Raw genomic sequence first — 10582 nt, forward strand, 5'->3', positions numbered from 1 at the left:
AAATAATTCAAGATTTTTTTTGGTATGTCTTATTCATATTAAGACATACCTTAGACTTTCCTATATGTTTAAAATTTAGTGCATTAACACTACCTTTGCACACCTATTATGTTGCTCCATAATATGTATCCTTAGTATCTTACCTTATTAGGGGCTCTCTGGTTTACATGGTACTATGTTTTTATATACAATCTTATTTTGTGAATAGCATAATATGTACTTTCTTTGAATTTTCACTTTGGGGGCAAGGGTTCTCTCTAAACTCCCATCCTTTCTAAGGATCCACTTTCCCTTAGTTGAGTTTTTTATTTTATTTTATATGATGCCCTTTCTTGCATGGAATATTTTATTTTTCTTAAGGATTCTCTCTTTTTATATGTGAGGTGTGTATCCTTGATTACAACATCTTCATTTAGTGAAAGTGTACATCTAGCATAAATAAATCCCTCACTTGGGAGCAAAAGTGTTTTATCCTTCATTGAGAATTCCTTTACCCAACAAAGGGTAGAATGATAAATCTTGTTTCTCATTGTCCTCTTTTTGTAAATGATGCTTTTTTTTTTCAATAATTCTTGGAGGTTGATCGACTTCTTTGAAAAAACATATCTTCCTCCTCTCCTTATGCATCTATCAAATAGATTCCTTTACTATTGTTGAAAGATACAGTTTTACAACTATACATCATTTCCTTAAAATAGTTATTCCTCTTTGGATAGAGATGCATGTACAATTTTTTGCAGAGGACATATATTCTTAGGTCACATTTGGCTACTAGAATTACAAATTCTAGTATTGGTTATTCCATATTTTTTATCTGGAATTTACAATTCTAGTATTGGTTATTCCATATTTCAGATTTTAGGACACATTGGGTTCACCAAATTCAAATTGGAATTAAAAGTGAATGTTTCTACTCCTCCATATCAAATTGAGCATTGACCTTGACTCTTTCTTCATCTACCTCCAACCAACTAAGCACAATACTTTGTGTCAACAGAGCCGTCCTATGGGAGGTTTGATCCATCTTCTGCAATTGCTTCGGGCAATGATGAATCCTCTTTCTTGTATAATAATGCCCCATTTTGGAAAAACCTATTGACCTGTAAGCCCAAGTTTCCTATTAGTGTCCAAACACTTAGTCATTTACTAGGTAAGTTTGGTTGGAAGTACATCATGACTTGTTTATTTTGCATTACATGTCGAGCAAGTCAAAGGTTTCTGAGCACCCAAGTTGAGACCGAGCGTATATATAAGTTGAGCATGTGGTTGAGACTGAGCAAGTTGACAGATAGTTTTTGCTGAACAAACATAAAGGATCAAATGTGTAGAATTCAGATGACAACATGAATGTTAGTTATGACTAAGTGTCAAAGCATTCAAACACCGAGTAAACCAATTTTGACATATGAGTTTTTGATTGCACAAACACTCATGTAAATCATTTTGGTTGACTTCTATACAATATTTAATGATTGTAGAGATAGTTAAGATGGAATCTACACATAATTGTAGGAGGTATTGATCTAGAGGAAAGAAAATAAACCAATCAAAAAATCAGAAGGGAAATGACAAAAAGGATGGGTCAATGAGTTTGACTCAAAATCACACAGTTAAATCCTAATAGCAATATCACAAAAAGGATGAATTGTGAACCATTAATTATGATCCAAAATTTTTGAAGACTATCTATTTAAGAGGGTTCTAACCCTAGGATCAGTGTGGATGTGGAAAAAGGAATGTGTACATGCGTGCAAATGAATGAATGAACAAGCAAGTGAAGGAGCAAACAAAGAAAGAACAGAGCAAGGAAAGCTAAGTTTGAAAGGAGACCAGACATAGCAACCTAAGACGTGAAGGACAGAGTAGAGACATGTACCAAATGAGGGGAGATATGTCTCCTTCAGATGCAAAAATACTATCTATAGTTGAATGCGCATCTTCCAGACTTAGCGTTCCTATTAGTATGGGATTCCTATCAGTCGTTGTATAGTCGGGTCTATCAATGATTTTTTTAATGAAGTGTTATTGTGCCTTACAAAACCAATTAGTTTGGGCCATTACTTCTTTAAATGGGTCTCATTTATAGTGGCTGACTGCTCATAGATTCGGCCAAATTACAAATGTCCAATGATGCATATGCTTACATTATTATTTAACAATGGCAAAGATCTAGAACAAAGAAAAACATTCAATCACTTGGAACCACTACAACAATGACGAATGATCAATGTCTTTACAATTCAATCATGTGTTATGTGGCTATAGTGCTTATTGGGTTGAATCCCACCATGGTTGTTATAACCAAAGATATACAAAATTTGAATATCAATTTAGTCAGTCCAAAGAAGAACATGGAAAAACATCTAGTATAGCCATCAGAAGCTCTGAGGTTTTAGTTTCATTGTTTATGGTACAAAAGAACATCCCTACAAATACCCCATTTGCTTTTTTTATTGAGTCCATGATTATGCACAAAACCCTTGAGAAAAAATTTCAACACACAAATGATGATAGTAATTCCTTCCAATCTTAATACCCTTTTCTTCTAGTTATTTGCAGTGATCTTTTGCAAAGTGGACTTGAAATTTTATCAATTATGAAAATGTCAAAATGGGAATAGGAATTTCAATTCCAGTAACACCTATTTAGGTGAAATAAAAAATGCTCATTTTGGGGCCAAAATGGGAATATCAATTCCTATTCCCCATTCCAATTTGGCCCAAACCAAGGATTTAATTTTTTGTGAGTTTGTTGATTCCTACTCCAATTCAATCCCAACAACCAAACCTAGTGTTGAAGGTGTGTATCCTTCTCCTTTTTACTAAGATGTCAACATATTGTTTCCATCTTTGGGGGAGGGAGGGGGGAAGCGGGGGTCGCTATGTCTGACCTCCTTGTTTCAAATGTAGCAAATTTCCTTGGATATAATGCTTATCTTGGTTATCTTTTGCACCACTTGTAATGAATATTCTTGGATACAACACTTCTCTTGATTATCCTTTGCACCATTTTTAGAGAATGTCCTTGTATCAAACAATTATTATTTTGGTTACCCTTCATATTCTTTAGCATATTTTCTTGCTACAACACTTTCCTTCGATATTTCACACTTCTTATTTGATTTCATTAGATGCAATGCTTTCATTGGTTATCCTTTACATCATTCTATAATGGATTTCTTCTTTGAGTATAATGCTTTCCTTGGTTATCCCTTGCACTTTTTTTAGCATGTGTTTCCTTGAACATAAGGCTTGCTTTGGTTATCCTTTGCACTATTAATAGATGATTTCCTTGGATATAAAGCATTCATTTGTCACCTTTTTCACCATTATTTAGCATTTTTTTTTCACATATAATTCTTTTCTTTTTTTAATCCTTGATATGAGTTGACTGGAAAAAACACAACTTGCTAGACTATCAACTCTCTTTGCACCAAACTCTCCGTTGGGATGTGTGGAACTAGCGTAAAATAACTTAATAGACTATTTTGGCTCTTCATCTTGTTTTGCACTCAACCACAATCTAATTAAATATTAAAAATTAGATAAATTCTCAATTTCAATGATAATGTCGATGTTCCTTCATAATTGGGTGATAGTTTTAGAAATGTTGGGGAACTCCAAATTTATAGAAAAAACTGAGAGTTGAGTGGATAGTATTCTATTTCAAAATTTCCCTAGAGAAAGGGGTGATTAAGATCTGCTCTTTTTTGCAAATAAAGAGATACAACTACTTTTTGCTTAATCTTTTCCCTAATTGTAATTTGATCCAAATGAAATTGGTGTCACATGGAATAAGATGATTGCATAAGAAGAATGACGTCTCATAGGTTTGACTGATGCCATCTCTCATTCGTTGATGTAAATCTCATCATAATTATAAAGTTTGAAAGAAACTAGTTCAATGATTCATCAACACTTTGAAAACATGACTAAACTGTGTTTTCCACTTATAAAATAGTTGATTTCAAATACATGTTTTAGAAGTGATAACCCGTGGAAACCTAATTTGATAAATAACATATATATTAAGGGGAAAGAAGGAAGCCTTTAATCAGAAGGTGTAGTCCTTAGCAAAGATTGTAAAGAGTAAAGGATGAATACGACTGCCGAAGTGTAATACAAAAGTTTGGAAGATCCAAAATTACGTGGAAAACTTGGTATAAGAATGATTTGAACAGTCACCAGGGAATAAGCAGTGAAGATTTAAAGAGGCACTGGGTCAATAGGTCTTGTATATTCTCATTATCTAACCTTAAAAGCCTCTGTTATACAATGAAGAATAACCCTTGACATTCATCCTCAACAAATAATATAAATTCTCCTACTTAAAATTCAACGCCTATTCTCGGTTGGATTGAAGAAGGCATTAAATGATTTTTAGGTCACTACTGTAAATGAAGAACTGTCACTGTTAGCTTGGGTGTATTTTCATTATACTTTATTTGAAATTTTTAATTAAAAAATAAGATTTTTCTTCAAATTTAAATATAGATAGAAATTTCTTGTGGATCTAGAAATACTTTTAATTTCTTTATATTCAAACATTATTAAAAAAATCAATAACAATTAGACAAGATATATTACTTTTAAGTTCAATGATACTTAACACTAACTTTCACATTAACAAGTTAGTATTATCATGTATTTATAGTTAATCTTATAATTAATTTAGATAGGAAAGTTCTAAACATATTTCACATAGATTATTTGAAATATTCATATCAATTTCAATTTCAATATAGTCTACAATATAAAAAATTCACAAGTTATTAATGAAAGAAAGACATTACTAAATTTATTTAACACTTATCATGTTTCAAATTATTTTAAACATACAATCATTTAATTTCAATTATCATTCATAATTAAAAAATATTTCAAACATATTTCAATTTAATTTTTTTTATCTTAACTAATCTATCAACTATTATTAAAGTGTATTCAAATTCAAACTGCATTTAAATTGTTATAAACTTATAAAAAAGTACTTACTATATCTCTTCTACAAAACTTGTTCTAAGTAATTATATAATTCTTAACACAACTTCAACTACATTATCTATCAAACTTAAAAGTAGTTGATATTAAATACAATAGATAAAGTCACTACAAATTTAATATTAAAATAAAATTCAATTACATTTTTCTACAAGTTTAACTATGAATTTAAAATAATTATGTTATTCCAACTCATGATAAATTATTTTGATATCAATATCAAGTACAATGATTTTTATCTAAGCCTATAAAGATATGAAAACACTTGTTAAAGGTTATAAGAAAATCATCACACAGATCAATAATAAGTTTAGAAAGAAAAGGTTCAAATTTCACTTAAAAAAACTGAAAAAATGCAATAAGAACAATAAGAACTATGGTTGCATATAACTTTTTGTTAAAAATATAGATAAACTTTATGGGGAGGGTCTAGAAAGGTGAGGGTTTACAATTGTATAAAGAAATATAGTGGGAACAACCAGTAGTGCCAATGTTAGGGATAAGCTTTGCAGGGCAGGTGTGGGAACATGAGGGTTTGCAATTGCATAAAGAAATGCAGCAGGAACAACCAGCTCGGCCAAAGTTACTGATAAGCTTTGTGGGGAAGGCATGGGAAGGTAAGGGTTTGCAATTGCATAAAGAAATGTAGTGGGGCCAGTCAGTCTGCCATAGTTACGGATAAGCTTTGTGAAGAAGGTGAGGGTTTGGAATCGCATAAGAAAAATGCAGTGGGAACAATGATTAAGTTATGGATACACTTTGTGGGTGGGGAAGGTGTGAGAATATGAGGGTTTACAATTGTATAACAATAATGCACTGGAAATAACATGTAACTTGCTAAAATTACGGATAAACTTTGTAGGAAAAGCGTGGAAAGATAAGAATTTGCTACTACAGTGGGAACGATGAATCATATGTATATGTAATGTGTAACAATGAATCATATGTATATGTAATGTGTAACAGATATGAGTAAACTTAATGAAAAAGGCGAGAATTTGGTGATTGCACGAAAAACACAGAAGAACATATAATTACACATAATGTACTAAAGTTATGGATAAACAAAAACAGATGAAGCGCTGTGATTGTATGGAAATATCCATGCCAGTAGAAACAACAAGGAAAACAATAAGACGTACCATACGAATGTTATGGATAAACATTGGGAGGAAGGCGAGGGCTTGCCATTGCATGGAGAGGAATAGCCATGAAAAGTTCATTGGGACATTCTTCAAGTTTGAGAGGTGCATGAGATGAGGAAGCAATAGACCAGTGGAAGCAATGCAAGAGGCGGGCGAGGAGCATGACAGTCATGTACGTGGCCAGAACAGGTCCCATGCAGCCCCTCCTTCCCCTCGTGAAAGATATGAGTCTCAGTTCAGGGTCTCCCAATTCAACACCCACGTCGCTGTCATCTTCTTCTAAGAAGCGGTCAGGCCAGAAACAATTAGGGTTTTCCCAAACATGCGAGTTTCGTCCCAATCCCACGCGGCTCAGTAGCACGTGGCTGCCCTTGGGAATGTGATAGCCTGCCACTGTGCAGTCCTCCATTGACATGTGAGGAATGTTGAATGGCGACACTGGATGCATCCTTATCGACTCCTTTATGCATGCCCTCACGTACTGCAGCTTCCCAAGATCTGATTCCTCTATCAAACGATCCTTGCCCACAACTCTGTCAATCTCCTCCACTGCTTTCTGCATTATCTCCGGTTGCAACAGCATCTCTGCTAATGCCCATTCTACGGCATTTGATGGGCTGTCAACTGATGCGTATGATAGATCCTGCATGTTGGATTGGGTTAGATCATACATATACATTTTCAAATAAAGGGAGGATGACAAGGTCATTGTTCGAACCGTAAAAACTCAATAGTAAACAAAGTAGATGACATACGTACCTCCTTTTTTTAATAATGGATTTGTCAATTGACATGTTAGATGTACTATTATATGGTTGAGACTATTCTTTCAAACACTATGCAAAATTTGAAGTTTGGAAAAAGTTGACCACTTAACACTTTAGACTAGATATCAAGCCTTATTAAGCCATTTGTATGGTTGAATAGGATTAATTTGATTAAATAAATAAATGAAAGTTAATAATAAACAAATTAGATAATATAGACAGTTTCTTTCATATTGGATCCCTATGTTGGATTTATTAGACAAACATGTGATGTTAGTTCAAATATATGTAAGATGAAAATTATGCATGTTTGATTGTCATTAATTCTATTTAAACAAATAGATATATACAAAAGCTGATAGTAAACAATGTAGACAATATGGATGTATTTCTTTCATATTGAATTTGTCAATTGACATATGTAAGATCCTGTGTTAGATTAGATGATATAATTGAAATGTATGTCTAACACAAATCACAAATCTTGTATGTTTAACATAGTAACATATATCCTATATGGTTGAATATGACTCATTAGAAACAAAGTAGATAACATGGCCATGTTTGTTTCATACTGAATTTGTCAATTGACATATGTGAGATCCTGTAACATAAGATTAGATTACATAATTGAAATGTATGTCTAAAACAAATCTTACATGTTTGATTTAATTTTCTTAACAAATAAATGAATGAAAAGCTATAAAGTAAACAAAATAGTCATGAGACATGTTTATTTCTTATTCAACATGTCATTACATTTGTAGAGCTTACACCTTTAATTACTCAAACAAATAGATGATCATATTCAAATATAGAATCTTAGATTAGTTAACAAATAGACATCAAAATTCAAATATAAACATAATACTATAATGATAATATATAGTGGCATTCCTGTGTATCTTACAATAGCAATCAATATAGAAAGTTAATTTTATCAACTTTCTATTCAATGGTAAAGGAAAAACTGAAAGAAAACATAGACATGTTTTGGATGGATGGCATGCATGGAGCCGAGAGCTATGTATGGTTTTGGGAGCCGAAAATTAGTTGGCTCCATGTTTTGAGTTGTTTTCAATCAAAACACCTTTCTACTTTTTATTATTTTAGCTAGAAACATGATTTTAATAAATGCAACCTCAATACATATATATTAAATTTAACATAAATAAATAATAATAATATAATCTTTATAATCCTAAAATTTTCGAAAAAGTTAAATAAGAATATAAAAACATAATTTAAATATAAGTGTTTTAAGAAGAATAATGAACAAAGTAAAATAAAATTGGCATTGATTAAAGTTTTCTATAATAGACACGTGATCATAAGATATAATTTACAACTGTTCAATTCCTCCAATCTTTAAAAAAAAGAAAAAAGTTAATAGATTTTTTTGATAAAGTAAATATGCTAATTACCACTACTAGAGACTTGATCTCTTCGAGACTGAGCAACGGAGATCCATCCGAGTCCTTGAGAGAAATCAACACGTCCAACAAGTCCTCAGGTTCCTCTGTGCATCCCTGCCTCAAACGAAATCTTTCTTCAATAAGTGGATTGTAATACTTATCCACAACGCGCACTGCCTTTTTCATGGCTTTCTCGTTACCCTCAATGTCCAACCACCTCAAACAGGGCAAGTAATCAGAGAGAGACATTTTAAACAAAAGTGACAACACCTTGAACAATGCATCTAAGTGTTCATCCTCCTCTACACCAGGCCCCCCTCCTTCCTTACCACCTTGACCATCTGTCAAGTACCTAGCATTGAATATGAGCTTCCTTATCATATTTCCACAGTAATGCCTCGCAACGTATCTTACGTTGAGGACAGGAGGTTGATCCTTACAATAGTTCCAGATCCAACGGACTAGATTGTCTGCCTCCTCCATACGTTTGCCATGCAACCAATTAAGACGCGAGGCTGTCAAAAGCTCCGATGCAACCACCCGCCGCATTTTCTTCCACTGATCTCCCCATGGAACCACTGCAACGGATAGAAATCCTTTGCTAGAGTACTCAGTTGCCATTGTTATGGGGCGAGATGCAAATATAGCATCGCGGTCTTTAAGAAACTCTCTTGCTATGCTTGGGCTGTCAACGGCTATGACATGCACGCTCCCTAGACGAATACAAAGGATGGGTGTTGCATAGCTTTGGAGAAGAGAATGGATCCACTTGTAACCAGGCGGATTGTATAGTAACTCTGGTAGATTGCCGACTATTGGCCATGGTTTGGGCCCTGGAGGCAGAGGGGGATTGATTTGGTGGTCTTTTGAATGGTAAAATATTGCAGATGTGAGGAGGAGGATGGCAAATGTGGGAAAGATGAATATGGAGAAATTCATCAACATTTGATTCATCTTGTTCAGTGCATTCCAAAGAAATGGAATGGATGACAACAAAGCAAAGGAGATGACGAATCTAGAAACTTTCTCCATCTTGTGGAGAGAGAAGCTCAGCCTTTTGCCTAATGAAGAGGAGCGTTAGTTTGAAAGGAAAATAGTGTACATTGAGTATTTTATAGTATGGGTTCTTAGAAAATCGGCATGCTCGGATTTCCTATAGAAATTTCCTTTATTGGGAGACTCAGTCTTTTTATTATCCATTTATCTCGGTTTCTTATAATCAGTTTAGCAAACATACAAGGATAGGATACTCAAATTAAAATATTTGGAAAGAGTATCATTTAAAATAAAGTGTGGTTTCTACTAAATATGTAGATAGATAGATAGATAGATAGATGATTTTTAACATCTATGGGGCTAAGAATAGTCTATGGGACAGCCTTCCAACTAAACCAGTTTTAGTAATTTGGTTCTTTTTTTTGTGCAAGTTGATGATGAGTCCACCTAACTTCTCACTATTCTCCTCTCTGAATAAGTTGTGCCAAGAGTTGTTAGATATACTATCCATAAATTTGAACCTAATGTCCTTGCACGTATCACATTATAATATAAAGTGTTGTTCAGTTTCCCCCTTCCAAGAGTTGCAAAATATGCAATTCTCTCTTCCCAAGACTCTTTTGGCCTCTTCCATCAACCGGTCTCATATCGGAGTTTATGAGAGTTGGTTCTGCAATGAGACTTTTAGCTCTCCAACAAATGTTGGCCCCTATGTAGAACACTCATTTAACATAATTTGGGAAATATTTTAATTAGAGTTTTATAACAAATCAATCCATTTTATAATTGCAAGATTACTTAATATTATTATTATATATTCTTAATATTCTTATAATTAGTTTTACAAAATATTGTAGGATGGGATACCATTTTCTATTTTAGAGAAAAGTATCAATCAAAATAAATGTGGCTTAATGGAATAGGAATAGGAAATTACGAATATGTTTTCTATTTTCCATTTGGTGCACCAATTGAAATAGGGAATAGGAATACATATTCTCAATATGCATTCCTATTCTCAATTCCTACGCCTGCAACCAAAGCCAATGTCTATGCCGGCATCAAATCAGTAATTTGTTGATTTTAAAAATTAAATTAAAATCATTTTAAAACTACGTCTTGAATTTAAATTTATTTATAAATTACCATTTTGATGTAAGCATAGACATGGCCACAACCAAACAGGCCCTAAGTGTCGTCATTAGGGAAAAAGATAAGTCATGATGAAATGAAGAAACAGGTCGGTGAACCTTATTATC

General features: G+C 33.2%; 1 pseudogene; it reads right to left on the reverse strand.

Annotated features, from left to right (window-relative positions):
* Positions 1-6152: 6152 nt before the first annotated feature.
* LOC149533886 (phenylalanine N-monooxygenase pseudogene) lies at positions 6153-9359 on the reverse strand (annotated as a pseudogene).
* Between the last annotated feature and the right edge of the window lie 1223 nt (positions 9360-10582).

Source organism: Cupressus sempervirens, chromosome 10 (assembly GCF_028749045.1).
Source record: "Cupressus sempervirens isolate cs-2001-9-10 chromosome 10, ASM2874904v1, whole genome shotgun sequence".
NCBI classification, from domain to species: Eukaryota; Viridiplantae; Streptophyta; class Pinopsida; order Cupressales; family Cupressaceae; genus Cupressus; species Cupressus sempervirens.